Below are 13,986 nucleotides of genomic sequence, written 5' to 3'. Positions count from 1 at the left end.
CCCAATAAAATAAGCGCCCAAGAGGGCAAAAATTTTTGTCTGTTTTTTCCATTGCTGTGTACCCAGCACATAGAACACAGAGTAAATACTCAAAAAATATTTGTTGATTAGGTGAATGCCAACACTTCTAGACCTGCCAACTCTATTGCATATACCCTCTTTCCATCATGGTTTCCCCACTATTTCCTCCAATCATTCTCCCACACCCAATATATTGGCCCTCTATCTTAGAATTTTTCCTGCCAGCTACATCTAGGCCGAATATAACCAGCCTGGGCTCCATGATTAGCTATCACATGATAATGTTCATTTGCCACCACCCTCTTATCTTCTACTGCACCTGCTATGCCAACATTTATCTCTATATTACCCCCTCTGTCCATTTTATCTTACTCTTCATCCAGGCCAGAGCATTGCTAGAGATGATCTTAGATTTATGCTGGACTGGACCAATAACAATTCCTGGTAGGAATCAATGCTCCAAATCCATGGTACACATAAGGGAGAGAATGAACTTAAGAATTAGAGCTGGGTTTGAAAACTGGTTATAAATGTGCACTACCTGGTGTCTCTGGCTGAGTCAGCCACTTTTCTGAGTCTGTATTCTCATCTGTAAAATGGGGACAACAGTACCTACTTCACACCATGAGGATTATATTTTAAATGAAATAATGTATATGAAAGCTCCTAGCAGATTCATAGGCATGTAGAAGGTGCTTAATAAATGTTAACTCCTTCTCTTCCTTTAATTTAACATATTTCACTAAACTCCAATGATGCCTTCACTTTTTAAAAGTGATTGAGTCCTACTTAGCAAGAAAATCCACAGTTTCTGGTATGAATCTTCTTAATTTTCCTCTCTTCCTGCCTTTTCATGTCAGAATTCTATGTCTTCACTCATCCTCTCTCCTGATTCAGAAGTCGTGTCCTTCTTCTTCTCTAAGATTAACCATCTATCCATGCCAATAGTTTTCAACCCTGGCTGCACATTAGAATCATCTAGGGAGCTTTAAAAAATGCAGATGTCTGGGCCCCATCACAGATGAATGAAATATGAATCTCTGGAAGTAGAAGTATGGTATCAGTATTTTTTTTAAAGTTCCCTGGTGTGATGCCAAGACAATTCAATGAGGGGAAAGAATGGTCTTTGAAACAAATATTGCTGGAACTGAATATCTTCCTTCAAAAGAATGAAATTGAACCCATGCACAAGAAGGAACTCAAAATGGATCACAGATGTAAATGTAAGAGCTAATACTGTAAAACTCTTAGAAAACATAGGAATAAATCTTCATAACTTGGGTTAGGCAAAGCCTTAGATACGACACCAAAAGCACAAGCGGTAAAAGAAAAAAAAAAAAGATAAATTGAACTTCAGCAAAATAAAAAATTTTTGCTGTGAACAACATCGTGAAAGTGAAAAGACAACCCAGAGAATAAAATAAAATATTTGCAAGCCATATATTTGATTAAAAACTTATGTCCAGAATATATAAAGGACACTTAAACTCAATAATACAAAGATAAATGACCTAATTTTTTAAATAGGCAAAAGATCTGAATAGACATTTCTCCAAAGAAGAAATACAGATAGAAAATAGGCACATATTGATAAGATGTTCAACATCATTAGCCATTAGGAAAATGTAAATAAAAGCCACAAAGATACTTCTACTTCAGTCTCACTAAGATGGCTCTAGTCAAAAAGAAAAATAATAACAAATGTTGATGAGGATGTGGAGAAATGGAAACCCTCATACATTGCTGGTGGGAATGGTACAGCTGCTTTTGGAAAACTGTTTGGCATTTCTTGAAAATGTTAAACATATAGTTATCATATGATCCAGCAATTCCATTGCTAGGTATATAACCAATAGAAATGAAAACATGTTCACACAAAAACTTGTTCACAGATTTACATAGCAGCATTATTCATAACAGCTAAAAAGTGGAAACAAATCAACCGATGAATGGATAAATAAAATGTGGTATATCTGTACAATGGATTATTCCTTGGTAATAAAGGAAATACTGATACATTCTACAACATGGGTGAACTTTGAAAACCTCATACTAAGTGAAAGAAGCTAGTCGCAAAAAAACATCTTCTATGATTTCATTTATATGAAATAATCAGAATAGGCAGAGCTATATATATAGAGGGCTGGGGGTTTGAGGGGAAATGAGGAGTGACTGCTAATGTGTAATGGGGTTTCTTTTCGCAACAATGAAAATGTTCTAAAATCGATTCTATGAACATACTAAAAACCACTGAAGAGAAGAGAGAGAGAGGAAGTTCCCTAGGTAATTCTAATCTCAAAGTCTATTTACACAGACCAGTTTCTGAACCACAACACTGTATGTTGTATGGCAACTTACTTTCTAGATTCCTTAGGCGTAAAGATGGCATCTTCTAAATCTTTCTGTCCCCATTTCCTTAAGGAATAACACCCAACACAGAGCAGGGGTGAGATATCTTTAAATTTTTTCTTAAAGTAAAAGAGTGTCGTTCTTGGGGAATGTTGTTTATTTTAATTAAAATCCCAAGAGTCAGGCTGGCACCTGGCAGAATTGGTCATCTTGGCTATCTTGATTCATCTGAACTCCCCAAGCAATTAATGTAGCTGTAGCACATAGAGAGAGGGGAGGTAGACAGTGCAAACCAAACTGACCGGTTCTGCCATCCAAAGTATGGTTGTTCCCTCAGATACCAGTGGATGTGGCCTCTGGCCCTTAGGAATCATTCTTTTGAAAATTCTCCAGGACATGGCTCTGGCTTGACTGACTTTGTTTACTAAATAAATTAATTCCTACTTCTGGAGTGGCTTCAATTTTTAAACAGAAAGCCATCTATTGACAGTCACTGATACACAGGATTTTATTGTTTGATATTAAACAATTAAGAGTTATTGTTTTTTTTCCCCCTACAAGTACACTATACATGAAAATAAATATAATCTAGAATACAGCCACTAGGAGCGGGGAGAGGGAGAGGTTCCACAACTACTCTGTGCCTTAAAGGGATAGTTTTACTTTACTAAATCCAAAGTGCAGACTGTATTTCTTTCATGAAAACAAAGCTCTCTCTTGGCAAAATGTACATAAAAAACAGTCTGATGAACGTTTCTTAAGATGAATTTGATTATTAAACACATTTTAAAAAAATCCCAAGAATTCAGTCTTTTGTTCTGGCAGTGATCTAGTAGACCTCAACAGTTTAAAACAACTTTGAAATTGCTACTTTCAACAAAGTCGCTGAAGATAAACACACACAAAAAAACCTAAAGTAAGTCTAGTTGTTTACAAATATAGAGAACCGTGTTATTGTTTAACCCAGCAAATAAAACATAGCAAAATATAAAACCACAGTTATAGGACAACAATCTGGTTTGGAATTAGGCAGTTTTCCCTTCTATAACTCTAGTGAGTTCAAATGCACTCAGAAACACAAAATGAGTGAGGGCGATGCCAAGTTGAGAAACAAAAGAAAATGCTAAATCCTCAGGTAATTTTGAAATGAAATGACTTGACAGATGGAAGATTCATTTATAAGAAAATTCAAAAGATATCATTAGAGCCATAATTTAGAAGCTTTGTTTCATGAGAAAAGATCATAACATGAAATTCTCAAAACTAAGTATTGATTACACAAGGTGAATGTGACAAGGCTGGATGACAAGAAATAAGTCATTTTGCTTTCTCTCTCACTGGAAAGAACAACCAGGTACACGCTGCCAACTAGAATATAAACTGCTCAAAGTAAGGCAGTTGGAAAATGCTATTACATTATTTGGGTTGAGGAGCTGCCCAGGGGCAGAATATGTCACAATGTCACATCCCTCTTCTTTTCTATCACAATTTTCACCAGAAAAATTCAATCACAAAAACTTTTTGTTAAAACTCCACACAAACTATCAAACCAACTTAATACATGGAAAATACCAGAACTTTTCCATGTTTCCCAAACACCATGGAATAAACTATTTTCAGTATCAGCAAAATACTTGTGTGTATTTCTACACAATATAATTAGGAAATATATTAAGAAATCACTTCTCAGTTTTCATTAGGGGATATTAAAAATCAGGATTTAAGGATAATTCCCTTTTTGTCTCTGGAGCAGGCTTTAAGTTTTTAAAAATATACATAAATGGTGCAGCACGACATAAAAAGCTACAAATATGTATAAATACCACCACTACAGCCTCTATTAAAAAAAACCACAACACAACTTTGGGGAAAAAATGGTTGGACGAGTATTCATCTTCTCCAACTTGCAATCTTAAGATATTGACTGTCACACAATTATGAAACAAAGGCAAGGTGAAGGGTGAGAAACAGAAAGGTCGGCAGAAAGGGAGAGAAGCGCTCAGCAGGATAGAACCTGCTCCTTCTAGCTGGCCCGGCTTTCCCCAGCACCTTTCTAGTATCAGTTCCGGGCTTTTCCTCTAATACAATCCACATCATCTCTCAGAGAAATGAATCCCCTCTTTAAGGAAAGCCAAGCCAGCATCCAGAGGTAACGTGCAGAACTGTAAATGAAAAATGTCCACATCTAGCAGGCAGACAAGCAAAGGAAAACCAGCTGTCAGTTTCAGAGCCTCCTAACTGTAACGGGGTATCAGGTTTCTCTCGGTCTCTGTCTCTCACCTTGTCTCCCTCAATAATATCAGCTTTCCAATCACCTCAAATCACAAATAGATTCTCCATCTGTCCTTGTGAAATATATGCTGATGAAACAGAAAAAAATAGAGTGCGATACTCACAACAATGAAGAATTCCTACACATGCCGTTCCATTTTCTTGCTTTAAAAAGATGGAAGGTTAATTTAAAAAGCTTTGCAGAATTAGAAAAATAAGGGGGAGGGGGATTCCACCCACATAATCCTCCAGCCCACCGCAAAGGAGCCCGAAGGCTTGCTGACGTCACAGATTCATGAATGGATGTAAATTGGGCTGGTTTAGGATTCCGCACAGACTTCTCCGTAGTGCGTGCCATGAAAAAGAAAGGGAGGGTCCAGAGCAGTTCTGGCCAATAGGTTTCAGGCAGTCGTGGCCAGCCTCCTTTTAGACGGAATCTGGTCACAGAATAAACAGAGTCCGCCAATCAGGCGTCTGCCATGGCCTTAAGACTGGCAGCTTGAGGTGGGGGAAAAGAGGGGGGAGAGAGAGAGAGCGAGTGTCAAGCTGCGATAGTCATGAAAACACTATTGCTATCGAATAAGGGAATCAAAATAGAATTTCAGTAGAACCAATGCTACCAAAAATGCATACAGAATAAATGACAATCTACTATTCATTAGAAGTATTTTCTTTAACCCTTTTCTTACTGTAAGCAATGTGCATGATCCGAAGACATGGAAAAAAATCAAAGTCAGGGAAATAGTTTCTAAAACTGGTGACCAGTGGACATGTATGTCCTGCACACCAAGACTTGTCAAAGCAAAACAGTAGGGAAATAAACGAGTGACTAAGGAAATTTAAATATATAAGAAATATTACACGGATGTAATTGTTTTGTAGAACAATGTCATCTTGCTGACCTTTCCTTTGTGATGCATCAAAAGTGGGTGTGGAATTGTAATTCATTGCTGCCTTTAAATAAGGTTGAACATTTCCTCATTGGTTTATTAAACTTCTGACATTCAACTAAAACATAGCTCCCAAAGAGGTCTGAATGAATCTTGGAGCAAATTTTAATTTTAGTAAGATGCCTTATTATTAATAGCAGAAACAACTGTATTAAATTCACTCAAAGGGCTCATGACATTTTTAAAAATTAAAATAAACTTTAACAGCTTTATTAATTGATATACAAAGAATTGTACATATTTAATGTGTACAATTTAACGAGTTTGGAGATATGCAAACATCTGTGATACCATCATGATAATATCCCACACATCTCAGAGTTTCTTTGTGGGTATTTTGTTGTTTTTGGTTTTGGTTTTGGTTTTTGTGGTAAGAATACTTAACATGAGATCCACCCTCTTAGCAAATTTTGAAGTACATAATACAATACTGTACTGGTAACTACAGGCATTATGTTTACAAAATATCTTTAGAACTTATTCATCTAGCAAAATTGAAACTTTATACCCATTGAATAACAACTCCCCATTTCCATCTTCCCCAGCCCCTGGTAACCACTATTGTTTTCTCTGCTTCTATGAATTTGGCTATATAAGTGGAATCATGCAGTATTTGTCTTTTTGTGTCTGTCTTATTTCACTTAGTATAATGTCTTTCAGGTTCATCTTGTCACAAATGGCAGGATTTCCTTCTCTACTGAGGCTGAATAATATTCCTTCGTATGTATATATACCACATTTTTTTTTTATCCATTCATGTCATTGGACACAGGTTACTTCCACGTCTTAGTTAATATGAATAATGCCGCAATGAACATGAGAGTACAGGTATCTCTTCAAGATCGTGAATTCAATTCTTTTAGATACATACCCAGAAGTCAAATAGCTGGATCATATAGCAATTTTATTTTTAATTTTATGAGGAATCTCATTCTGTTTTCCAAAGCTGCTGCACTATTTTACACTCCCACCAACCTTGCCAACAAGGGTATACAAGGGTTCCAATTTCTCCACAACTTTGCCAACGCTTGTCTTTTATTTTTAAAATAATACCCAACCTAAGAAATACGAGGCGATATCTTATTTTTGTTTTGATTTGCATTTTCCTGATAATGATGTTAGGCATCTTTTCATATACCCGTTGACCATCTGAATGTCTTCTTTGAAGAAATGTCTATTTGAGTCCTTTGCCCATCCTTGACATTGGTCTTGGCAATGATTTCTTGGATATGATACCAAAAGCACAGGCAACAAAAGCAAAAATAGACAAGTGGGACTACATCAAAGTAAAATCTTCTGCACAGTAAAGAAAATAATCAATAGAATGAAAAAGGCAACTACGCAATGAGAGAAAATATTTGCAAACCACATATCTGATAAGGAGTTAATTTCCAAAATATATAAGAAATTCATACTACTCAATAGCACACATAATTTATGACATTTCTTTACTATTTAAAAGAGAAGTTACACAAAAGTGGAGATTAATATAATTTATTGCCCCTGTACCCTATCACTTTGCTTCACAATTACCAATATTTTACTAATACTGATCATGCCTTTTTTGAACTTGGGAAATGGCCTTAAATCCTTGAAACTGGAACAATAGTGGTTAATATAAGTTTTGAGATGTCCAGTGACCAGGAACATTCTGAACAGAGATCGGTTCTCTCAATCAGATTATTTCTATAGCAGAGAGAAAGAAAGCAGTTGCCTGTTTCCTATGGATAGTTCAAACCTGGCACTAGTAAGTATTGCACACAGCGTAGCTCATTTGGAAAAAGAAAATTTTCGAGGACTATTTTATACACAACAATTATGTTCAGTGTACTATTCTACATACTAAAGCAATAGAATATCAGTGGCAAACAACGTATTTGATAAATTTCTCTACAGGAGCTTATTGTGGAATATCACTATGGAAAAAATAAACCAAAGAAATTTACCCATGTAACATGGGAGTGCTCAAGACCAGTGCAGTGCTGGTACATTCCTTGTAGGTCTGAGTACACCACGTTGGCCTATATCAATATGTTCATGTACCCAGATTATTTTAGAACCCCAAAATGAAAAGATGATGAAGAAGATACATTTCTGTTTCTTTTAACAGTAATCAAAGCCAACTGGGATATGCCAAAAGAATTAAGATTTACAAACAATATTTTTTCTTCCAAAATAATACAGACTAATTAATAGAAGGAGGCAACCTCATTGTGGAATATGTCAATAAGACGGCCAAATCTGTTACATAAGCTTACATTTGCTCTAAGATTCGATGGCAACATCATAAAGAACAATAACTCTACCAAGGATCAGGGTGGTCTTTGAAGCAAGTCAACAAAACAGAGTCTATAAATGCTTGTAATAACTGCCACCTAAGATGCTAACTCAATATGTAATCTGGCAAATAAAAACTAGCTGGCTCTATAGACTCGCCATTTTAATAAGATGAACTCAGTCTGGGCTAGCATGCTTCCCTGTACCCCAGATATACTAACTGGGCCAACAAAAATTTCACCATGTTAAATATCATTGGAAATCGTTAGGGAGATAAGTTGCCTCCTTAAATTATGAAAGCTGTAGAGATCATTTTTGGAGGAAGCCATTTTGTTTTGGGGACGGAAGGAAGGCAGGGAGAGGGAGCCATGAGAAAGGTACATTCTAGAGCAGCACTGCAGGAAAACTTCCTGTGACAATGGAAATGTTCTATAATTTGCACTAATACAGTAGCCACATGTGGCTACTTAGCATTTGAAATGTGGCTAGGAACTGAATTTCAAATGTTATTAATTTTAATTAATTTAAATTTAAAAATAAATAGTCACATGCGGCTGACAGCTACTGTATTGGACACAGCACCTATAGAAATATTAAGTCAAGTGCCATCATCCCAAGTAATTTTTTTATTTCAGCATGTGGGCATGCTAAGTGTGGAAGACTATAAAGCCATTACCAAGGTGAGTAAGCTCTTTTCAGAAACAAATGAACCTGTGCAACTTTCAGTAATGACTGGAAGATGACTATGGTCTCATTCTTAAAGAGATATTAAAAACTCATTATTAGAAAAAAACTCTAAGAATAGAAGTTAAGGTGTAACTTAATTTTATTCTACTATTAAAATATTAGCTATTCTAAGTTGTTTTATTTTTTAAAGAAAAAAAAAATGTGTTCTGTAAAGGAAAATAACTCAATTAAGCCAGAATATAAGGGAAATCCTAAGTATTATAACCCTCTGGCAATTTTCATCAGAAATACAGGGAAAAAGAAATAATATAATGACCTCAAATGCTAATGCAAGAAGGTTCAGATTTCCTTCACAGGCAATACTGTGTACTGGTCAAAAGCCAGTAAAAAAGATCTGGGTTCAAATCCTTCTGCTGCCACTTATTAATTATGAAAGTTCAGGGAAACCTGAGTTTCAGCTTCTCACGATTAAAATGGGAATAATAGGCTTTGCCTCTTATGTAAAAGTTAAATAAAATAACACACGTAAAGAGTTTAGCACAATACCTGCATATAGAAGATACTCAGTTAATGATACAGGTAGCAGTTTTTGTTTTATTGTTTTTGTTATTCAAAAACCATGGTCCTTCTACTCTCTCAACAAGGGAAATTTCAACGACTATGCAGATCCAAAAATAAAAAAACACAGAAAAGAATATAACATTTATTTTGCTTATAATAAAGCTTGAATGGATCTTTGCAGTAAAATTTTTAGAAATGTGTATTAGTGACACATCTTCCAAAGAAAAGCTTATCCAAATCATTTTTCTTTGGGAAGTTGGGGAATACTCTATGAGGTTCTAAAGCTGGGGGTGGGGAACCCTCAGAAAGTTAATCTAGGTGACCAAAAACTCTCTTTTTAAAGAAAAGGAAGCTAAATTTTTCTACATAAAGACGTAATTTGTATACAATGATATGAGCTAATATGGAAAACAATCTGTATACCAGGTGGGAACACTGGTCAGAATTCTCCACTTCCATGTCAGAATATTAACCTTAACTTTCCCTGTTTTCAGAGCATATAGACCTTTAGTAAATAATTTCAATATTCAAAGATCTCAGGAGACTATTATTTCAAAATCTTTTTTGTTATTGTTGCTGTCCAGCTCCCATTAAATACCTATCTGAGAAAGTGATTTTTAAGAATCATTTAAGGAAAAAAAATTCTTATGAGTATCGTTAAAATCTATTCTTGTATCAAGGGAGATAGATCATTAGAAAGCTACGTGTTACCTAAATATCATTAGCCTAGTTCCCCTTAGCAGAATCACTATCATTGAGTTACATTTTAATGTTATGGTTTGCTTTTATCAAGAATTTTATAAGGAACAAACATATTGCTTCTATGTTGTCTATTGTCTTGCATGATGTCTCTCATATAAGGAATTCACATAAGGAATTCGTTTAGAACTTAATATCAGGGAAAAGTTTTCTGTTCTTGAAGAATTATTAGGCGTCCATTTTTTGGATGACAACAGTAATCCACTGAATTTTGATTTTTTTTTTTTTTTTTGGTCCTTGCTGCTGAGAAGATCAGAGTTGACTTAATGCTTGAGTCAATCTATCTATCTATTTATACCTATATATAATTTATTTTAGCTTTTGTGATTAGTATATTTGCTTTCTCATCCTTGTTCGGGGTTTGATTTCCCTTTTGTTACCCTCGTTGTGTATATATTTCATGATAAACACTTTGAGTCCTTTTTGAAAAGGTAGATATAAATAAAAATATATAGTAAATATATGTCTATTAACTTTAGAAAGATGCAACTCTCATGTTGATAAATTCTACAATCATCTTCATGATAAAAGAAACCCTAAAGGTACACACAATTATGGCAAACTTAGAAAAATATTATGAGTTAAGTGGATTTGAAGTCTTCAATATTTTTAATCAAAGGATAATAAAACATATAGTCAACTGGAAAAAGCAATTGCTTAGAGATTTTATATGCTATTTAGATTAAATCTTAATACCTTAATGAAGTTTTAATGTATTATTCCTGTCGAAAGGATGACTAAAAATGAGGGTTGTAAGAATTCTTCTCTGATCGATAATGAAAATGCATTGAAACAAATCAAAAGCAAATGGATTTCTCAATTAATAAAATATTTAACATCCCTGAAATACACCATTGCATAATATGCAAATTCTGGCAAGCTACCATAAATCAAACCTTTGAGGGACTAAAAATAATATCTTGAATTTATAAAGGCCATTTACATATTTAAAGAGTACAAGGAAACTTTATGTTTTACTCATTCACATAGAATTCAAACTATTCTCTGAGAGGTCATATAAAAGAAAACTTAGCCACCTAACTTCTATTCTTCTGATCTTGTTTTACTTTCCCCCCTTCTTTAGCTAGATTTGGCATTTCTATGTTAGCCTCATAGTGCAGGCAATATAACTGAAGACCAAACCATGGGAATAGTGGACATTTGGCATTATTTTTTAGTCTTCCCCTGCATGCATCTCTTCAATTTGGGAAACTATCTTTCCAAGTCTTAGTTCAAGTGATTCAGATGGAGCCAACCCCACCTGAATCTAGGTGAACATGTGGCATAAGGGTGAACATGTGGCATAAGGGTGGACACATGATCCAAATTATCCAAATCATCCCCAGGATGTATGCTACAACTGTTGGAGGTGGGGCAGGGGGGCGCACATTTGTTTAATCAGGATACTAGATACAAGCATAATGTAAGCAGAAAGCTGTCGTCTTTTTCCATATATAGGACAGAGGAAAGCAGACCTGAGAGACTAAAGAAAGACAGACTCCTGACAACAGTTGTGTCCTAACTTCAGTTGTGTCCGAAGCTAGAAACTCTGCTGGACCTCCCAACTACATAAGCCAATCAATCCTTCCTTGCAACTCTTTTTTTGGGAGGTTAAACCAGTTTGACATAGGTTTCCGTCTTGCAGCCAAAAGAGTCCTTTTAACACAATGTCATTAATTGATTCTCACCTGTCATATTCAAGACACTCCAATTAATATCAGATTCCCTGTACTATGAGAGTTCCTTTTGTGATGCCAATAATTTCAATACTTTGGTAGATTAACTTCCGATTCTATTTTCTAACTCTCACAGTGTTTGTACTTCATAATTGTTTTTGTCATCCTCAAAGTTTCAGCATTCTTAAGATTCAACATCTCCTCTCAATAGCAAGCTCTGTCTTTGCTTTTTAAAGGCAGTGACTTTTACCAATCTGTACTATATGTCAAGCATTGTGTTAAGAACCCTATATAAATATCTCACTTATTCACACAATGATTTGAGGTAGGCATTTTAATCATTTTAAGATGAGGAATGTGAGATACAGAAATGGTAAAAATTAGAAGTTACAAAGCCAGTTTAAAAAAAGGCTGCAATCTCTAGAAACTATGCTCTTATTATGCTAGTCTGTTTGTGAGAAAAATATCATTTAACTGGGAGTCTCACACAAGAAGTATCCAATCTATTGGATATGTTTTCAGAGAGATATGTATAATCATCTATTTAAAAAGTTTTGCTCAAGTAATTATTGAAGAAGCCCATTTTAAGGATATGATCCACAGCCTCAATAATCCACAGAGCTAGCAGCACTATATGATATTGGTAAGGACAGTAATAGGCAAATGAAAAAGCAATCTGTTAGAAACTACTTCATGAAGTAAATTGTTCAGGACTACCCAGGCAGACTATGCATGTGCTTAGAGTTCTAGGAAAAAAGAGGCACTGGAAATATTTATTTTTTGATAAAATCAGAGATTTGATGTATTTGTTTTAAAGAAGCAAAGTTATTATGTTGGAAAAATAAGAATTTAACAAACCTCATTACATATACAGTGAGCACTGTTTTAATAATTTTGACTTAATTTGAGGGCAAGAGATAATTTTTCTTAGTGTTTGGGGCCGCGAAGTTCTCAGTGGGTTCTAATACGTAATAATCTCTTAAATTATAGAACAAAGATGACTGTTTCCTAAGCAGGAGGTATTCTAGACGCACTGTCTGAAAGAACAAGCTGAAAACTAGAAGTATGGTACTAAGAAGACAATTATCTTGGTGAGTCTTTCCAAAAGAACTGTTGTCCTAGCTTCTCTTTCAACAGAAGCTGTTAAAACATAGCCAGAATTTCTGAAAATGTTATATACCTATCATACAATATATAGTCATTCCACTCATAGGAAAGGGAATGAAAGCCTATGCCTGTACAAAGGTTTGATCTGTAATAGCCCCAAAATGAAAAAAAAAATACAAATGTCCATCAAGTAAATGAATAACAGTGGCAAATCCATACAATGGAAATTATTCTTCAGTAATAAAGGAATGTACTGCTGATATATGCTACAACGTTGGTGAATTTCAAAGTAATTACACTGAGTGAAAGAAACCAGATAAAAGAGTGTATGCTTTATGATTCCATAGATATAAAATACTAGGAAACACAAACTAATGCATTGTGACAGAAAAAATACAGTGGTTGCCAGGTAAATGAAAGGTGGCAGAGAAGGAAAACAAAGAAGCTCAAGGAAGCTTTTGGGGTGCCGCCTACTTCATTATCTTGACTGTTGTGATGGGTTCATGTGTGTAACATGTCAAAACATATCAAGCTGTACATTTTACATATGTGTAACTTATTGTGTGTCAATTTTACCTCAATAAAGCTGTTAAGATTGTCTACAAAACATACAAATGCAGCCAAAAAAGATTTCATGTACTTTAAAATTATTGCATGATACTTTTTAATATTTTTAAGGTAAAGAGTAAGCATTACAATAAGAATTTTCAATGTAAGGTCTAATAAGTAAAACAAATGTGTTCATATCCCTAAATAGTTCATCATATGTTTTTTCCACTTTAAGGTGAACAAATATTTGATAGATTCAAAAGGATGACAAAAAATACATTCTTTAATAGACTTAGATGGTATATAAAGGGTTTTTAAAGAAAGTGTTTTCAAACTGCAGTTGCAACCCATTAGTGGACCATGGTATTGATTTAGTGGGTCATGACCATCATTTAATAAATGAGATAAAATAGAACAGAAGAAAAAAGTTTGTCTCACATGGTGAGGTTAAGTACATTGTTTTAGGAGACTTGTTATATGTGTGTATGTAATGCGACACTGTGAAAGTTGTACTTCTTACTGTGGGTTGTGGTACAAAAAATTTTTAAATTCTATGATATATACACTTCACATGTATCTGTTTCTTACTTTTTATGTCCCGTATTATATACCATGCCTTTTGTGCTAAAATATCTTCTTTATGTAATTGTGTTCTTTTGGAGTTTCAGACATCTAAATTCCAGAAATAATAATTGGGAACAAATTTGGTCCTAGACATTCTTTGTAAACAATTTTGTACTTTACAATTTACAAAGTACTTTAAAATTGGTTAAGAGTTA

General features: G+C 34.6%; 1 protein-coding gene across 5 annotated transcripts in view; it reads right to left on the bottom strand.

The window, feature by feature from the left end:
• Positions 1-13,986, bottom strand: part of MAP3K13 (mitogen-activated protein kinase kinase kinase 13) — a 131,552-nt gene that overhangs the window by 73,673 nt on the left and 43,893 nt on the right. Inside the window, exon 1 of one of the 5 annotated variants that reach the window (XM_039850772.1) lies at positions 4,767-5,686. The exons of the other annotated variants lie outside the window; for them this stretch is intronic. The gene's annotated coding sequence lies outside the window, so the exon portion shown is untranslated. Of the gene's footprint in view, positions 1-4,766; positions 5,687-13,986 lie in introns of those variants that run through there. 5 annotated transcript variants of the gene reach the window in all.

The sequence above is a fragment of the Pteropus medius genome, unplaced genomic scaffold, assembly GCF_902729225.1.
Source record: "Pteropus medius unplaced genomic scaffold, Ma_sr-lr_union100, whole genome shotgun sequence".
Taxonomy (NCBI): Eukaryota; Metazoa; Chordata; class Mammalia; order Chiroptera; family Pteropodidae; genus Pteropus; species Pteropus medius.
The sequence above is the reverse complement of the archived record's forward strand: the minus strand, read 5'-3'. Positions and strand labels throughout refer to the sequence as shown.